Consider the following 16871-nt stretch of genomic DNA (forward strand, 5'->3'; position numbering starts at 1 on the left):
TTAGCTGGCGCCAGACAGCTCTGCAAGGCACTTCCCCATGGCTCTGTACCCAGCAGAGCGTGGCCGATTCACTAAAGCTGGGTGAAGATTAGACCACGAGTGGCAACCATGCACTTCACTTCTAGCCAAGCACATAAGCCACTCAGGTGACTCCAGCCTCCCACATGGGAAGAAATAACCCTTTTGTTGCTGGGATAAACTGAAACACAAGAACTGACATACTGGGTCAGACCAATGGTCCACCTAGCCCAGTATCCTGTCTCCGACAGTGGCCAATGTCAGGTGCTTCAGAGGGACTGTCCTAAACAGGGAAGTTGGAGAGAGCCACCCCTGTCTTCTCCTCCCAGCTTTTAGGAGTCAGAGATTTAGTGACACCCAGAGCATGGGGTTGCATCCCTGACCATGTTGGCTAATAGCTATTGATGGACCTATCATCCATGAACTTACCTAGCTGTTCTTTGGCCTTCACAACATCCCCTGGCAATGAGTTCCACAGGTTAATTGCGTGCTGTGTGGAACACTACACAAAGCCCCTTATCTAGCAGATACTGTGTCCAGTCTATGAGCTGGGAGTGTAAGGCTGGGTGTGTAGTTACTAGTATGAGCAAGACTTTGCTCACATCTGGGTTAAACATCTGAATGTGCCCAGTGTGAGTAGAGTAGACTGTTTGCAGATGCTGGGTGAATTCAGACCAAGCTGAGGGCTGATACAGCTAATGAAGGGCTGGGGCTTCTCCCTGCCTGCTTGCCTCCGGAGAGTCCATGAAGGGCTTGGCAACACTTGAAATGCTTCAGTGGTGTGGTGCTTCAATGTAGACACCAGGTACACCGAGGGGGGAGGGGTTCTCCCATGCTGTAGGCGGTAGCTAAATCAATGAAAGAATTCTTCCTTCAACCTAGCGTTGTCTTCACCAGGCTTAGGTCAGCTTAAGTACGGCACTCGGGGCGGAGGTGTGTGTGTGTATTTTTCACACCCCTGAGCAATGTCGCTGGGTCGACCTCACTTTTTAATATAGACCAGGTCTAAGCATTACAGGTGCAAGGGCTACTTCCCACGGGGTCTTTGATGACCTCACATTTAGGGCCTCAGACCAGCTTTTATTCTGAAAGATCACACCTCCAAAGGCACAGCGCCCCCTAGCAATGGGCTGGGGCATTGGGGTCAGCACCACTTTTGAAGGGGAGCCCCCCCACTAAGCCCCACATTCTGCTCCCTGCAGCATAGTGCCCCCCCCCCAACCTCTGAGGCATTGGGCTCAACAACGACTCTGAGAGGAAAATGCCACCTGCACCCCTGGCAGCATTCTGTTTTCCCTGGAGGTCTCCCGGGCCCAGCTCACCTCTCCTGCAACACCCGTCAGAATCACAGCTTAAGGTGCAGGCCGGTCAAGATGATCAGCTGAGCACCTGGCTCAGCCGGCAGTCAGATGCCATCCATCCAACCTTTCTGCACCCAGAGGAGGGACTTCCCCAGAGCCCCACCCAGCACCTCCAGCTGTGGGGGTCAGGGTTGGGTCCCTATAAATCTCACTCTCTCCTGGAGCCCGCAGAAGGCACGGATCCCTCAGAACAACTGCCTGGCTGAAAAAGGACAGGAGGCCTGGAGGTGAGAAAAGGGGCAGCCAGACAATAACAAGTAAACACCTAATTCTTAAAGTGCGCTACAAAGAAGAGCAGTGTCACTATCCCCATTTTATAGATGGAGAAACTGAGGCACGGAGAGGGGATGGTTACCCAGCAGGCCAGCCACAGAACCGGGAAGAGAACACAGGTGTCCTGAGTGCTAGCCACCAGGAGCGAGTCCTGTGCTCTATCCACTGGGCAACGCTGCGTAGAGAGATGCTAGTTTTCCCAGCTGCAGCCTCCCACAAACGCGGCAACCCCAGAAGAGTTTGCTGCAAACGTCGCCAGCCCCTCTAGCACTGCAGGAGGTCATACCAAGGCCCGCTCCTCCCAGCTCCAGCAGGCAGGAAGTATCCCTTACATCGGCAGCTCCGAGGGCGGCCAGAAGTTCCTCTTCCTTTTCCTGATCCTGGGAAGATAACAGGCAATGTTTTCCATGAGCCTGTTCAGTGCTACCCGCAGGATTCATGTGCAGGACCCCTACCCTCTGACACATACACGCACATCTACAGGCAATGTGGTCCAATCCCTAACTGTCCCGGGCCAGCAGGCAGCCTCTGTTGGAGAATCTGGGACGTGAATCGAAGACCTGGAGCTGGACAAGGTGATACCCCTAGTGTGACCGAGTCTGGACAAACACTTGAGGCTTTCAAAGCATTTGACAAGCATTCATGAATGCCCCTAACAGGTGGGTGAGAATCAGGGTCTCCATTTCATAGAAGCAAAGAGGGGCGGGGGCAGGACTTGTGTAAGGTCACACAGGGGTCACTGGAAGAACACCAGAAGTCCCAACTCCTAGTGCCCCGGGCTCTAGCTACTAGACCACATTTCTCTCAGAGGTGGGACTAGAATCCAGGCAGCCTGACTCCCAGCCCTCGCCCCCTCCAGCTTCCCTGTGCTGTAAATATCTCACGCTGCATCTGAGTGGTTTCCCCCTCCTTTGCAGTAGGAAAGGGGAGACTCCACAGGTCACGCCGGGGTGGTGTCACATCTCTGTGGCCAGGAGAAAAGGAACGGCCCATGCAGCAATGGGCTGAAACTCACATGCAACTTGATGTGTCAGACCAAGATTTGCAGGGCTAGGGGCAAGGAAGCTGGGCTTGGAGACAGGCCACTGGCATGGGCTTGCAGAGCCCTGGGTTCAATTCCTGCACGCCTTGAAGGCAGTTACTTGGTCTTTCTGTGCCTCAGTTTCCCATCTGTACAACGAAAAAGATTAGGGCCACTTGGGATTGCGAGAGGCTCGGACACCAGGGTGATGCTGGCGGAGAAGTACTGAGACAGAAATGTAACCAGTTGACAAACTCTGCCAGTCCCTGCCCAGCCCGTGTGAGGATTGGCTTTGCTGATGCTCAGTGACTCCTGCACTGCAGTCAGAGGTCCCTTCTGTGTCTGCTCAGGCCTGGCCTCTGGGAGGTCCCATGCAGTGACACTGAGCAGGATTGGCTGGGAGTTAGAGAGGCCCCCAAGGTCTAGCTGTAAAGAATTTCCTTTTGATTCCCTTTGAGATGAGGGCCGCTGCAGCCTCTAAGTGTTTCAGGTTCATAGCAAACAGGGGGCCATGCAGAAAAGCCTGAAATCTTGCTGTGCAAACCAAACCAGGGTCCCTGAGTCACCCAGATGCCAGGAGGAGAAAGCAAGCCACATGGACAGCCCGGGTCCTGTTAGGGTGACCAGATGTCCTGATTTTATAGGGACAGTCCTGATTTTTGGGTCTTTTTCTTATGTAGGCTCCTATTACCCCCCCATCCCCAGCCTAATTTGTCACATTTGCTGTCTGGTCACCCTAGGTCCAGTGGGGCCCCAGATCCCACCGACAGCTGCAGTTCCTTGTGCCCATCCTGCTGCTCTGGCTCAGGCAATCAGCGAGGATGGTCTGGAAAAGGAAAATTTGTCTGCTGCCCCTCGTAATGCTGGGACTGCAGTAGCGAACTGATGGACAGATAGATGTGTGCAGAGATAGACAGATACACAAAGGGTCATGTGAGGGATTGGGTAGCTGGGTGTGTATGTGAATAGCGAGGAGGGTGTGGACAGGGGTAGATGGCTAGATAGATTAGATAGGGTGTGTGTGCAGGGAGATAGATTAGAGAGTGAGAAGGGTGTAGATTAGACAGAAGAGGTGTATGAGGATGGCTAGCTAGCCGTTGAGTGTGCCTGGGGATGGAGGGACAGAGAGGTCTACGGGACCACGGAGGGGTGCATATGGAGCTAGATAAGGCTTCGAGGTCCGTGCGGAGCTGCAAGGAAGACACCATTTGCACGGGACAATAGTTATTATTGGGCCAGCTGTGGGTTCATGAGCGCTATGTACTGGTACCCTGGCTCTTAACACACCTCCATTGCAGGGGTGCCTCCTGGGATGAGGGCAGGCGCAATGCAGCACACAGCTGGCTGGCGCCAGCAAGCCACTGCCCACGGGGTGTCTTGTGCTCAGCATGTTGCACAGATTGCACTGGGGGGGGGGCCTCCGGAGTAGACGCGCAGGGAGGGAGATGCTTGGGCTCCACTGACCAGCCTGGCAGCTGCAGCCTTTGTGAAGAGTTGCAGGGGCTTAGTAAAAGTACTGACCTAGGGTTGCCAACAGCAAAGGCGCATGTTATAATTAAAGTGTGTGTCTAGAAAACACTGCTGCCCTCTACTGGAGAGAACCCAAACTCTTGGGTGTTTGCCATATGCATTATAGTACCAACAACTAGTGGGGAGTCACCTTTAGCTCTGGGAGCAGGAAGAGCTGGGTTCTGGCTTGGCTGCTACAGCGATGTTCCTCCTGGCCACGTAGCAGCCTAGCAGGAGGCACAGAGGCTGCGGTGGGCCCAGACTCACGGCATGATGAGGCAGGTCATTTCCATAGTAGGGGGCCTGGCTGTCACACAGTGACCCACACGCTGAGAGAACCTGCTCTACATGGCTGCCTTTCTGGGTGAGTCGCAGCCAGGCAGAGAGGGCCAGTGGCACTAGCATGTGTGAGGGAGGCTGCGACCGATTGCGTGATCAGCAGGGAGATTGGCCCAGTGGTTTCCGTGCTGCTTCCTGGAAGTCCCTGGAGCATCACCAAAGAGTGGCATCCGTGCCCTCTGTAGGGGTCTATTCCCTTAGGTGCCAGGGTTGGTGGGACCCTAGGGACATGTGGGGAGGGGATAGAGGCAAACCTGGGAGCTCCAGTACTACCCATTGGGCTGGGAGGGCTTCCTGGGCTGGCAGAATAGGGTCAGGCGAATAAATCTAGGGCCTGTTCCCCTAAGCAGAGCAACTCAGCTGTACACAGGGCCTGCCCAGGGCAGCAGCCATGGCTGGGGGGCACCTGTCCATCATGCACTCAGCTCCAATACAGCTGGCTCTGGCACTGTAGAAGGCTCCAGGGTGCCGGCATCCTGGCCTCTGCCAGCCACTGGGGTTATTTGCTGCACGCGGCTGCAATCCCAGATTGTGCCACCTTAATTTTTTCTCTCATTGTCACCTTAAGTTCCTTCCTCCTTTCCCTGCCAGAGTCGATGAGCACTCTCAGCCTGGCAGTGAATAATGGGCATTTCGCCCACTCCCTAGAGGAGGTGCGTGCTGGACAGCACAGTCCCAATCTATGCAGAGTGAAAAGGGGAAACACTCTGGGTTGGGGTAGAGGGCTTTTATTGGCTTCAACCCAGGAGGTCTAACAGATCATGGCACTGGGGGCAGCAGGGCAGCTAGGCACCAACACCCCTCCTCGCACAGTGCAACCTGCAGGAGTCTCCGCCGTGCGGGCACCCACCCAGCCAGCCAAGGGCTCAGCACACCCCGAAGAGCTGAGTCCAAAGTGTGCAATGGCTTAAAGGCACAGCACCACTACGCTGCCGGCTGGCTGTCCCCAATCCTGTAGGCATTGGGCCAGGGAGCTTAGCTCTGTGGGCTGGCCGGGCTGGGCAGCAGCAAGCTTGGGTGCCAAGGTGACACAAAGAAAGAGGAGAGAGGGGCACATTAATTGGATGAAGCCATGGCCACATGCTGTCTGTGGCCTTGGTGCTCCAGGGCCAGGGGGTTATTGATCAGACAAGTCCGGCACAGCTGTGTCACTCCATGTCCTCTGGGCATCACACAGGGGTGCCAGGAAGTGGAGGGGGAATTGCAGATGTGTGCTCTGTGTACGTGCATCGGCGTCCCTGCCACCGATGCCAGGCAGTGAGCTGCCCTGTCGTCGTCTGCAGAGTGCTTGTTCCCCAGGAGAGGTTCATTGTGCGTCACCTTAGGTAGCGGCTACGCCCAATGGGGTGCCAGGGACTGGAACTGCTTTGGCCCTTCCTGACCCCAACACAGGGAGATGGGCATCTCTGTTACAACCAGCTCCCTCCAGCAGGCTGCCGTGCAGGAATCATCATTGCGCTCAATTCTTATGGGAATCTTTGTTGCAACCTGCTCCACTGGAGGTGGGGAAATCGGCCAGATACCTGCTCCCTCCATGCCCTGTGCGCATTTCCCAGGTGGTCAGTGTGTGTGCAGGCCAGTTTGTGAATGCACTGGGCAAAGCAGGAGGGCGCCCTCCCATAATATGGGGGTCAGGGCACATGCCTGTGTGAGCTGTATGCGGTGGCAGAGCATATGGTGGATGGGGATGACACCATGATCCAGTGCATGCAAGCGATCTCCATGTACTAGGTGGGTGTGATGGGATCCCCGGGGTACAACCTGGAGCCGTGGGACTGCTGTGCCACCTTAATTCTCCAGCCTGGGATGTCTCTCACAAAGCTATGCCAGTGACAAGCCACGAACCCCTCCAGGTGTAGTGATCTCTGAGCCAGCAGCAGGTGGAGCCCAGTGAAATTGCATGAAGGCTCTCCAAGCCACTCATGAATCATGCAGAGAGAGGCACCAGCCAATCACCCAGTCCCCAGCCTTGCACTCCAGAACTATACCGTCTTGCACTGCTCAAGACTCCCTTGGACAGTGCAATTCATTAATTAGTTTACCGCTTCATCAAAGGGTAGTGGACATGCACCAGCCCGTTAACCTGAGCTGAGATTCCCCAAGCACTTCAACCAAACCATACTGTTTTAGGTAAAATATAAAACAGGCTTATAAACTACAGAAAGATCAATTGTAAATGATTATAAGGAGCAGGCAGAGAGATCAGTGTTGGTTACATAAAAAATAAAAATAAATTTGCAGTCTAAATTCTACAAACTAAGCTGGATTTGAATCAAACAGTCTTGCACCCTAGTAGATGTTACAGGCAGCTCACAGTTCTCAATACACAGGCTGGATTCCCTTTCAGCCTGGGACCAATCTCCCTGGTTCAAAGTCTTTGTTCTCTAGATGATAGTCCAGGCGTTGCTATGGGGAAGGGGAGAGCCAAGTGGTGATGTCACTGCCCCTCTTCTATATTTTCTTCCAGCTGCTAGAAATATCCTGGCTATGACGTGGAGTCAGGCAGCCCCTACTCAGTGGCGGATTAACAAATTTGCCACCCCTAGGCCCTCAAAAAATTGCCCTCCCCCGTGCGAGCTCACCTCCACTCCCCCACGGTAAGCCTGGGAGGGAGGGGGGAGAAGGGGAGTTGTGGCACGCTCGGGGGATTGCGGAGGTGGAGTGAGGTGAGCTGGGCCAGGGAGCCGTTCCCTGCCCCCCCCCAAGAGTTACTCCCCGTTTCCGCTGACCCCAGCTCACCTCCGCTATCCACCGAGCGTGCCGCTACTCGCTTCTCCTCCCTCCCTCCCAGCGCTTTCGCGCGCAAGCCTGAGAGGGAAGGGTGAGAAGGGGAGTTGCGGTGTGCTCCGGGGATGGCGGTGGTGGAGCAGAGGTGAACTGGGGCGGGGAGCGGTTCCCAGCTCCCCGGGTTACTCCCCGCACACACGGGCCCCAGCTTACCTCTGCTCCACCTCCTCCGAGCGCACCGCTACTCGCTTCTCCCTCCCTGCTGCCCAGTGCTTTCAAGCGGCAAGCCTGGGAGGGAGATGGAAGGAGGGAAGCGCGGTGCGCCTGGGGGAGGAGGCGGGCAGGGGATTTGGGGAAGGGGCGGAGTTGGGGAGGGGGCGCAAGCAAATTTGCCGCCCCTGCAAATTTGCTGCCCTAGGCCTAGGCCTTGTTGGCCTAGGCGATAATACGCCGCTGCCCCTACTGTGTACATGCCCTCTCCGAGGAGCCTCTGGGAGAGGGGATTCTTAGTGAAGGGCTATCACCGTCTATCTGGCTACTGATGGTTGCTCCTTTTTGTCACTGAAAGGCCAGCTGTGGGCATCTCCTAACCTCACAACATATTTCAGTAACACAGATATGGGACCCTTCTTTTTCAGTTTTTATTTTATTTTAATTTTTCCTGGGAATTTATCAGTGTTTATTACCACAACAATAAAACAGGTGAAAATCAGTGCAAAAAGCTATTAATATTTTTTCTGGGTAAATATCAGGGTTTAAATTATTTTGGTGGACGGAAAGTCAGGAAAAACGTATTCAGTATGCTTTGAATTCCGTTCATCAATGTGGTTTGCTGCAAAATAAAAACAGAACTCAAAACACAATGCCACCTCTCAGTTTAAGAAAACAATATCTCTCTAATCCCCAAATAAAACTTTTCATTTGAATAAACAGTTGACAGTTGTAGACTTAGAACTATTAGCCTATAAATATTTACATTTAATAATTGGGCCACATCATTTGCAGCGCATACATTCAACTTCATCCTTTTCTCCTAGTTTTGTTTTTTAAAACTTTTGATTACTTTCTTGTTCTGAAACGTATTCTGATACAGATTTTCGTTTTCTTCCTGTGTTAGTGTGTCAAATCTTTAAACCATTATTTGCTAGCAGCTTGAATGTGGTGGGCGCGGGATTTATCAGTACGTTCAGATTTGCACGCACTTCAGGGTTGTTTGTTTATTGGGTGTATCTTCCAGATTAATAATAGCCTTACTTCAACAGGCGGCTTTGCATCTACACACAGACTAATGGATTATCATCATACATAGATCTCAAGCAATGTATTGTATTTTCCTAATAAAACAAGTTATGTTTTATATATTTGAATGATACAAAAGTAGGGTGAAAATCAGAAAAAAAATGAATAATATCTTTGTAAAACCCGGGAATATTTTGGTAAAAATCGATTTAAACTGAAAACAAAGGGGCTTACACATATAGCAATACTTCATAACTACCCATACAATGAGAGTACACACAATTCAACAGGATATTAAGGTTCAACAGAGCAAGGCTTTTTAAATGTTACCTCATAAGGCCTTCATTGTACAAAACACATCATCATCACATCACAGAGGTGAATGTGGGAGTTGCAGGGTGCTATTTTGACATACATAGTGTCACTCCCCCACTCCCCGCTTAGTTTACTGCAGGAGTGTTGGTCACCGACTACTGCGGAGGCAGTGTGCCAAAGGTCCTCTTTAGGTTTTGACCATATAACTCCCAAGTGTTGCTGAACATTGTTGTGTTGCCCACATATGCTCTTGCAAAGCTCTGGGTACCTTCTCACACTTTGTGGATCAGTCTGATGATCTCAAAAGTTAGCCAGTGGGTTCCCTGGGTTGCTAGATAGCATCTCTTTGTATCAGGGCAGCATTGTTAACCCTTCTGCTTTTCCGGCTGGCATTAACTCAGTGCAGATATTAATGTTTTCCAGAGTGTAGGTACCTTGGCATTTAGCCATCAAAGCATTGAAGTGTGCCTCAGTTTCCCCTTCCATTCAGCAGACCAGGTTTATTATGGTTTCTCTGCTGTGATAAGCTTCAAGTCTGTTTACAGGTATTAGCTGAGAAGCAGCATTACCATAGGGCTTCATAACACAGGGTGTGTTCTTATTTACCACTCTCAGCATGGCTAAGGTCTTTCCCCAGAAATCATGCAGATTGCACCTTTTTCCTAGGTTTTACCATCAGTACCAAATGTTCTGTTACCAGGTTTAACTTTAGCATCAAATGTTTTATCCTGAGGTTTGACAGTAGAACCAAACCCTTTATCACATTTGGGCGTTCACAAGTGTCTTTGCCATACCACGCCCCCTGTTTAGAAAAGTCTGGTTTGTTCAATACCCACTGTGTCTTTTAACTCCTTTCTGAACCTTTGCCTGTATCTGTTCCCTTCAGTGTTCCCTTCAGTGCGGGTTCTCAGTCCAGCCATTGCTTTGGGGCTTTGGTACTCCGAGGCCTGGTTAGGTGAGGATATAAGGGGATCCTGCATATTGGCTAGCCCCCTGTGGAGCTATGTCCCAACCCCAGGACTGGACATATGCAAAAAATCCATCTCCCCTCTTGGGGTTACTCTGTGATCCCCAATCCCAGCACTGGGACCTTCCCTGCCCCCTTTTCCTAGAGGGTTGTGGTCTGTGCTCTCTGGGCTAAGAGTGTCTGCTCTTTGGTCAGATGCACCTTTTCCCAGCAGTTTACTCAGCTGCTTTCTGTGTCTTACCCCCTCCCCTCTGCCAACTGGGTCCTTTGCCTGTTCACAGACAACCTCTGTCTGGCAACTTTCTGGACTCCACTTCTTGGCTGTTACAGGTGTGGGAGCTGCATCTTGACTTAAAGAGACACAGTTACTTTCCACAAGCATATCAGGACCAGTGGCCTGGAAAATGGACCTGGATTGGGGTACCCTCCATCATCCCTTTCTCTGTCCCCAAGAGGTCAGCTGTGTGACTGCTCCCCTCCAGAAGGTCAGCTGCACCGTTTCCTCTCAAAACCTGAGTCACTGGCTGCCTGCCTGGGTGCACAGATGCTGAATCAGCCACTCTGTCCTGGGCAATTCTCTCCCAGGTGAGGAGACATTCATGTTCTCCCTCTATTCTTACCCCATTTTCCTTCTCTGGGATCCCTCTAGGATACATCTCTCTGTGCTGTGTAGAGTGGGGTCTGTCCCTGGTTCAGCTGCAAAGGGCTCACAGCTGGAACAGTTCTCTCTCAGTGATAGCACTCCACCCCCTCCCTCCCTGAGGAGAGCTGCCTTCAGCTGCAGTGCAGGAACCGGTCTCAGATCCCCCCACCAACACACACACCTGGAAGCATGCTGCTTCCTTCTGCTGCAGAGGAACCAAAGAGACTTTCTCCCTTTCCTTCAGCTGTTCCTGGGGCTTTACCCTTTCCCTCAAGGATCCCAGCAAGATGATCCTTCTTACTGCAGGCAAACACCTTACCAGCATGAGCTACATGGAAAAAATCATTTCCAATAAGCCTATCAATGGGGATATCGTCCACCACTCCCATCTGTAATACACTTTCTAAACCCTCAGTTTCTAGGTGCATTTTGGCCAGAGGCACAAGAATCCTGACACCTCTTACTAATAAAAGCTCTGCCATCTGCCCTGGCAATGTGTCACCTTCTTGAATTACACTCTGCTTAACCACAGAAATCTCTGCACCTGTATCCTCCCATCCTAAGTATTCCCTGCCATTCATTTTGACAACCTTTATGTGCTCCAATCCCACACAACCAGTATGATAAGTGTCAGGTGTCTCAGGCTATGTCCTCACTACGGGGGAGGGGAGTGTCAATTTAAGATACGCAAATTCAGCTACGCAAATAGCGTAGCTGAATTCGACGTATTGGAGCCGACTTACCCCGCTGTGAGGACGGCGGCAAATCGACCTCCGCGGCTTCCCCGTCAACGGCGCTTACTCCTACCTCTGCTGGTGGAGTACAAGCGTCGATTCGGGGATCGATTGTCGCGTCCCGACAAGACGCGATAATTCGATCCCCGAGAGATCGATTTCTACCCGCCAATTCAGGCAGGTAGTGTAGACGTAGCCTCAGAGGCTTCTGTGCTAAGGACAGCAGTATTAACATGGGCTACTGGCTGTCTGCTTCCTCCCAGCACAGGGCATGTATTCCTCAGGTGATCAGTGGAATTACAGTGCTAGTACCTTATGGGCTCTTCTGTTTTTCCAGGGGGATTGGGATGGGGATTAGAGAAATGGTTTTGGGGAGGTGAGTGCCCAGTCTCCCATCCATCCTCCTTTTTCCCAAGGGGAAAATGGGATCCTGCCTTCCCACCAGGTTTAAACCCTTCTGTCTGTAGTTTACTTTCAATAGATGCCTGGGTCTGCTCAAAGGCATTGACTAGAGACACCAGCTCATCCACAGTTTTCACCTTTTCACCCCATAAACCCTGTTTCACATTATCTTTACATACACTTAGGAAATGCTCCTGAGCAACAAGGTCAAACATTTGTTCTAAACTTTCAACACCTTTTCCTCTCACTCACGTTCCCTTTAGATCTTTCATCCTGTTTCCCTATTCTCCATTCTCATACCAGCATTTCTCTTAAGATGTCTAAATTTCACCCTATGTGTTTCAGGGGTAATCTAAAATTATTTCAAAACAAGTTCTTTGAATTTACACTACCCTAAAGCATCTTGAATTGGCGTTTCATTGAATATATTCAGAGCTTTACCAGTTAACTTTGCAACCGAAGTGGGGATCTTCTTGTTATCAGAAATTTCATGAACTGCACTGAGCCTCTCCAGAGTAGTAAAATATTCCGTGATATCATCTGTCGCTTTGTATGCAGGACTCAATTGGTCAATGAATTGGTCCCATTTGTGGAATTTTGGAGCGATGGGAATCAGTGGGGTGGGAGGGTCCTGGTTCTACTTTTCTAGCAAGTCCAACTGGTGTCTCTGCTCTTCTTCCTTTTCCTTGGGTTCTCTGGCTTGCAGATCTAGCACCTATTGATGTGCTGCTATCTCTACCTGCTTCAGTTCCAAGGCCCTCCAACATGCTAACACCTTAGCTTGTTTCTGGGCTCTTATTTCCAGTTCTTTCAGTTCCACAGCCCTTTCACGTGTAGCTTCCTCTTTGGCCTTTTCTGCCTCTTTTAACTCCAAGATTCATTGGTGCTCTTTCTCCTTTTCTGCTGCTTGCAGTTTCTACAGCACTAACCTTCCAACTGCATCACTCTCGCTCCTTGTCCTTTTTATGCCTTTCTGTTTCTATTTCACCTTCCCAAAGTAAGCAAACAGAAAATAAAAGACAGTTACCTTTTTGTAACTGGTGTTCTTCGAGATGTTTTGCTCATGTCTATTCCACAATAGGTGTGCATGCTCGCCACGTGCACCGGTGCTGGAAGTTTTCCCCTAGCACTACCCGTAGGGGGGGAGTGCCCCCCACAACTCCTGGAGTGGCACCTGCCTGGCATGATATAAGGGGAGCTGTGGGCTCCCCCCACCCTCAGTTCCTTCTTGCCAGACAACTCTGGCAGAGGGGAAGGAGGGCGGGATGTGGAATAGACATGAGCAACACATCTTGAAGAACACCAGTTACGAAAAGGTAACTGTCTTTTCTTCTTCGAGTGATTGCTCATGTGTATTCCACAATACGTGATTCCAAGCTATACCTTCTGGAGGTGGGTAGGAGTTCACAAGTTCTTGGGACGGAGTACCGCCCTGCCGAACCCAGCGTCAGCCTTGGTTTGGGAGACTATCGCATAGCGCGAGGTCAACATGTGAACCGAAGACCACATGGTGGCCCTACAAATGTCTTGTATAGGGACGTGGGCCATGAAGGCAGCCGACGAGGCCTGCACCTGAGTCGAGTGTGCCCTAACAATGGGCAGCAGGGGGACACCCGTCAGCTCATAACAGGAGCGGATGCATGAAGTGATCCAGTTGGAAAGCCACTGAGTGGAAATCGGCTGGCCTCTCATACGCTCAGCCGAGGAGACGAACAGTTGCGAGGACTTTCTGAAAGGCTTGGTCTGCTCGAGGTAGAAAGCCAGAGCCCGCCTCACATCGAGCGTGTGGAGACAGCGCTCCTCATGGGATGCATGGGGCTTGGGGCAGAGGACTGGTAGAAAAATGTCCTGAGACCACCTTCGGGAGGAACGAGGGGTGTGGGGAGAGCTGGACCTTGTCCTTATGAAAGACCATATATGGCGGCTAGGAGGTCAGGGCCCTGAGCTCCGAGACCTACCTGGCCGATGTGATAGCAACCAGGAAGGCCACCTTCCACGAGAGGTGAAACCAGGAACACGTGGCTAACGGTACAAATGGGGGCCCCATAAGATGAGCCGGCACCAGATTCAGGTCCCATTGTGGGACCAGGGGCTTAGAATATGGGTAAAGCCGGGCCAAACCCTTAAGGAACCGGCCGGTCATAGCATGGGAGAATGCAGTATGTCCTTGCACCGGGGGATGGAAAGCCGATATGGCTGCCAGATGCACCCTGACCGACGAGGGCGCCAGGCCCTGGGCCCTCAGGCAGAGGAGGTAATCAAGGATAAGTTGGATTGGGGCGGCCGTTGGGGACACACCTTGGTCCGCCACCCACCTAGAAAACCGAGACCACTTCGCCATGTAGGAGCAGCAAGTGAAGGACCATCTTCTTTCGAGGAGGACACGCTGAACCTGTTCTGAGCATGTCCTCTCCTTGCCACCTAGCCACTGAACAGTCACGCCATGAGGTGAAGAGCTGCCAGGTTGGGGTGGAGGAGGTGGCCCTGATCCTGAGAGAGCAGGTCCGGGCAGAGCGGCAACAGCCATGGCGGAGCCACCGCCAGGCCCAGGAAGGTCCCGTACCAGTGCTGCCTGGGCCATGCTGGGTCAATGAGGAGGACCCTGGCCTTGTCCATCATTATTTTCTCTAGGACCCTGCTGATCAGCGGGAACAGGGGGAAGGCGGGACCTGGCTGTCGTCACCGGGAACCTTACGATCGAGTCGATGAGCCCTTTTAGGGTCTCGAACCTGTCTGGGGGGAGAGAGGCCCTGGCCAACGTTGCGTCCAGGAGCGCCCCAATAAACTCTATGCATTGTGGTCCAGATGGGGGAATATCTGGACCCCCCGGCACCTGAGGTAGGTTGCTACTACCGACATGCATTTTGTAAAGACCCTGGGGGCAGTGGACAGACCAAATGGGAGGACCATGAATTGGTAGTGATTCTGTCCCACCACAAAACGGAGGAAGTGCCTGTGCCCCTTGAATATGTGGATGTGGAAGTATGCGTCCTGTAGATCGAGGGCCGCGTACCAATCCCTGGGATCCAGGGATGGGATGATGGAGGCCAGGGAGACCATATGGATCTTGAGTTTCACCATGTACTTGTTCAGACCTCGCAGGTCCATGATGGGTCTGAGCCCCCCTTTGGCCTTCGGGATAAGGAAATACCGGGAGTAATACCCCTTGCCCAGGAACTCCTTGGGCGCCGCCTCTATCACTCCTAGTTCCAGGAGCCGCCCGACCTCCTGCTCGAGCAGAGCCTCCTGTGATGTGTCCCCCAAGAGGGATTGGGGCGCGGGGTGGTTGGGCGGGGAGGGGGTAAACTGAAGGGTGTAATCTCAGGAGATGGTTTTGAGGGCCCATTGGTCTGAGGTGAGCTACGACCATTCCGGGAGGAACGCACACAACCGATTGGAAAAAGGGAGTTTTTTGGGGGGTGGATCCCTGCCGAGAACTGGCGGGGTACCCCCGAGCGTCCCGTCAAAACCTCCTTTTACCCACCTGCTTGCCCTTAGAGGACCCAGGCTGGGGGGCAGGCCAGTATTGTCTTTGTGGGCGTTTCTTATAGTCCCATTGCTTCTTATGGGCGACCTCGCATTTCAGGAGGGCGGCCTGGGTGGGAGCCTGCTGCAGCTTGAACTTGGGCTTTGCCAGAGCAGGGACATAGAGGCCCAAGGTCTGGAGGGTCGTGAGGGAGTCTTTCATGCCGTGCAGCCTTGTGTCTGTTTCCTCAGCAAACAGCGCCTTCCTGTCAAAAGGGAGATTCTGCATTGACGATTGCGCTTCGCTGGATAGCCCAGAGAGCAGGAGCCAGGACACCCATCTCATGGACACCACCGAGGCCATGGACCATGCGGCTGTGTCCACTGCATCTGAAGCGGCTTGCAGGGATGCCCTCGCAGTTGCTGCCCCTTCCTCCATGAGAGCCTTAAACTCCTTTTTATCGTGCTCCCAGAGGGAGTCCTCAAACTTGGGGAGGGATCCCCAGAGATTAAACTCCTAGTGCTCCAGGAGAGCCTGATGGTTTGCTACTCTCAGCTGGAAGCTTGACGATGAATAAATTTTTCTCCCGAAAGCATCCAGGCTCTGAGAGTCTTTGTTCTTTGGGGTTGGAGCTGGCTGCCTCTGCCGTTCCCTGTGGTTGATCGACTCGACCTCCAAGGAGTTGGGCGCCGGGTGCATATACAAATACTCGTACCCCTCTGAGGGCTCCTCCATCTCCTCTGTCTGGAGGTGGAGGCTCACTGCCACCCTTTCTAAGAGGTCTTGGTGGACCCAGTAGTCCTCCTGTGGGACAGAGGGGGGCGGGGCCGCAATCAGCTCCTCCGGACAGGGCAAGGAGGCCGGTTCGGTGCTTGGGTGTCAGCCAGTACCAGAGGATCCACCATCTGGTCGGACTCCAGGCACGGTGCTGAGGACACAGGTCCCACCAACTCCTTTCTTGGCGGTCTAGGGATGGAGGCTGACAGTGCTTCTGATGCCCCGGCCACCGAGCGAGTCCCCACCGGGGGCTGCGCCAGAGGCCACGGTGCCCACTGGTACCACTGGGCTGGCCACAACGCTTAGTACCACTGCACTTGCTGAGGCACCAGCGGGGCTGGCTGTTCGGGCTGGCTAGCCTGGCCTGTAGACGGGTGGCTATGAGCGGAGGCTGGGCTGGCGTACGACCCGCTGCTGCCTCTGGACTGGGAGTATTGGCAGTGCCAGGATCTATGTCAGCCATGGGACCGCGATCTCGAGGTGGAGGAATGGCATCGATGGTAGTAGCTGCTCCGCAAACGGCCTCGATGGGTGGACCCGCGATGGCGAGATGCTGGCAATCAACACCCGTGGCTACGGTGCCTTGGCAGAGACTTGGAGCGGGATTCTGAGTGGGAACGGCATTGACGGTTGTGCCACGACCGACTGCGGTAGCGCCTTCAAGACGAGGACCATTGGCAACGTCCGCCGCAGTCCCGTCTGTGCTTGCTCCGTGAAGATGAGCAGTACCAGGAGTCCCAGTCGGATGGCACCATCCAGACAGTCTAGCTGGCGTCGAGAGCGATCCACATGGACTGAGCCCTGAACAATCACTGGGTGGTGAGTGGTGTTGGGAATGTTCCCTCGACCGAGACCGGGCCAGCAGTGACTGCAGCAATACCAGCAGTGGCTTGCTCCTGGAGCGTGGGGCCAACATTGGCAGAGCTCTGGGCACTGGCATGGACATGACATCCCTGGCAGCCTGGAGGGCTTAGGGCGTAGATGGCATCTGGACATCCGGAGAGGCCTGCTCTGAAGGGGCCGGGCTACTCCGCTCAATGTGAGTCCGAGGCCTAGGGCCCGGTGGGGATCGAGGGCTGC

At 53.1% G+C, this 16871-nt stretch overlaps 1 long non-coding RNA gene across 1 annotated transcript; it reads left to right on the forward strand.

Annotated features, from left to right (window-relative positions):
• The first annotated feature begins 2044 nt into the window (after positions 1–2044).
• LOC117871585 lies at positions 2045–15609 on the forward strand. The gene is made up of 2 exons (XR_004644292.1): positions 2045–2311; positions 15266–15609. It is a non-coding gene; the product is annotated as an uncharacterized LOC117871585 (long non-coding RNA).
• The last annotated feature ends 1262 nt before the right edge of the window (positions 15610–16871 follow it).

Source organism: Trachemys scripta, chromosome 2 (assembly GCF_013100865.1).
Source record: "Trachemys scripta elegans isolate TJP31775 chromosome 2, CAS_Tse_1.0, whole genome shotgun sequence".
Classification (NCBI taxonomy): Eukaryota; Metazoa; Chordata; order Testudines; family Emydidae; genus Trachemys; species Trachemys scripta.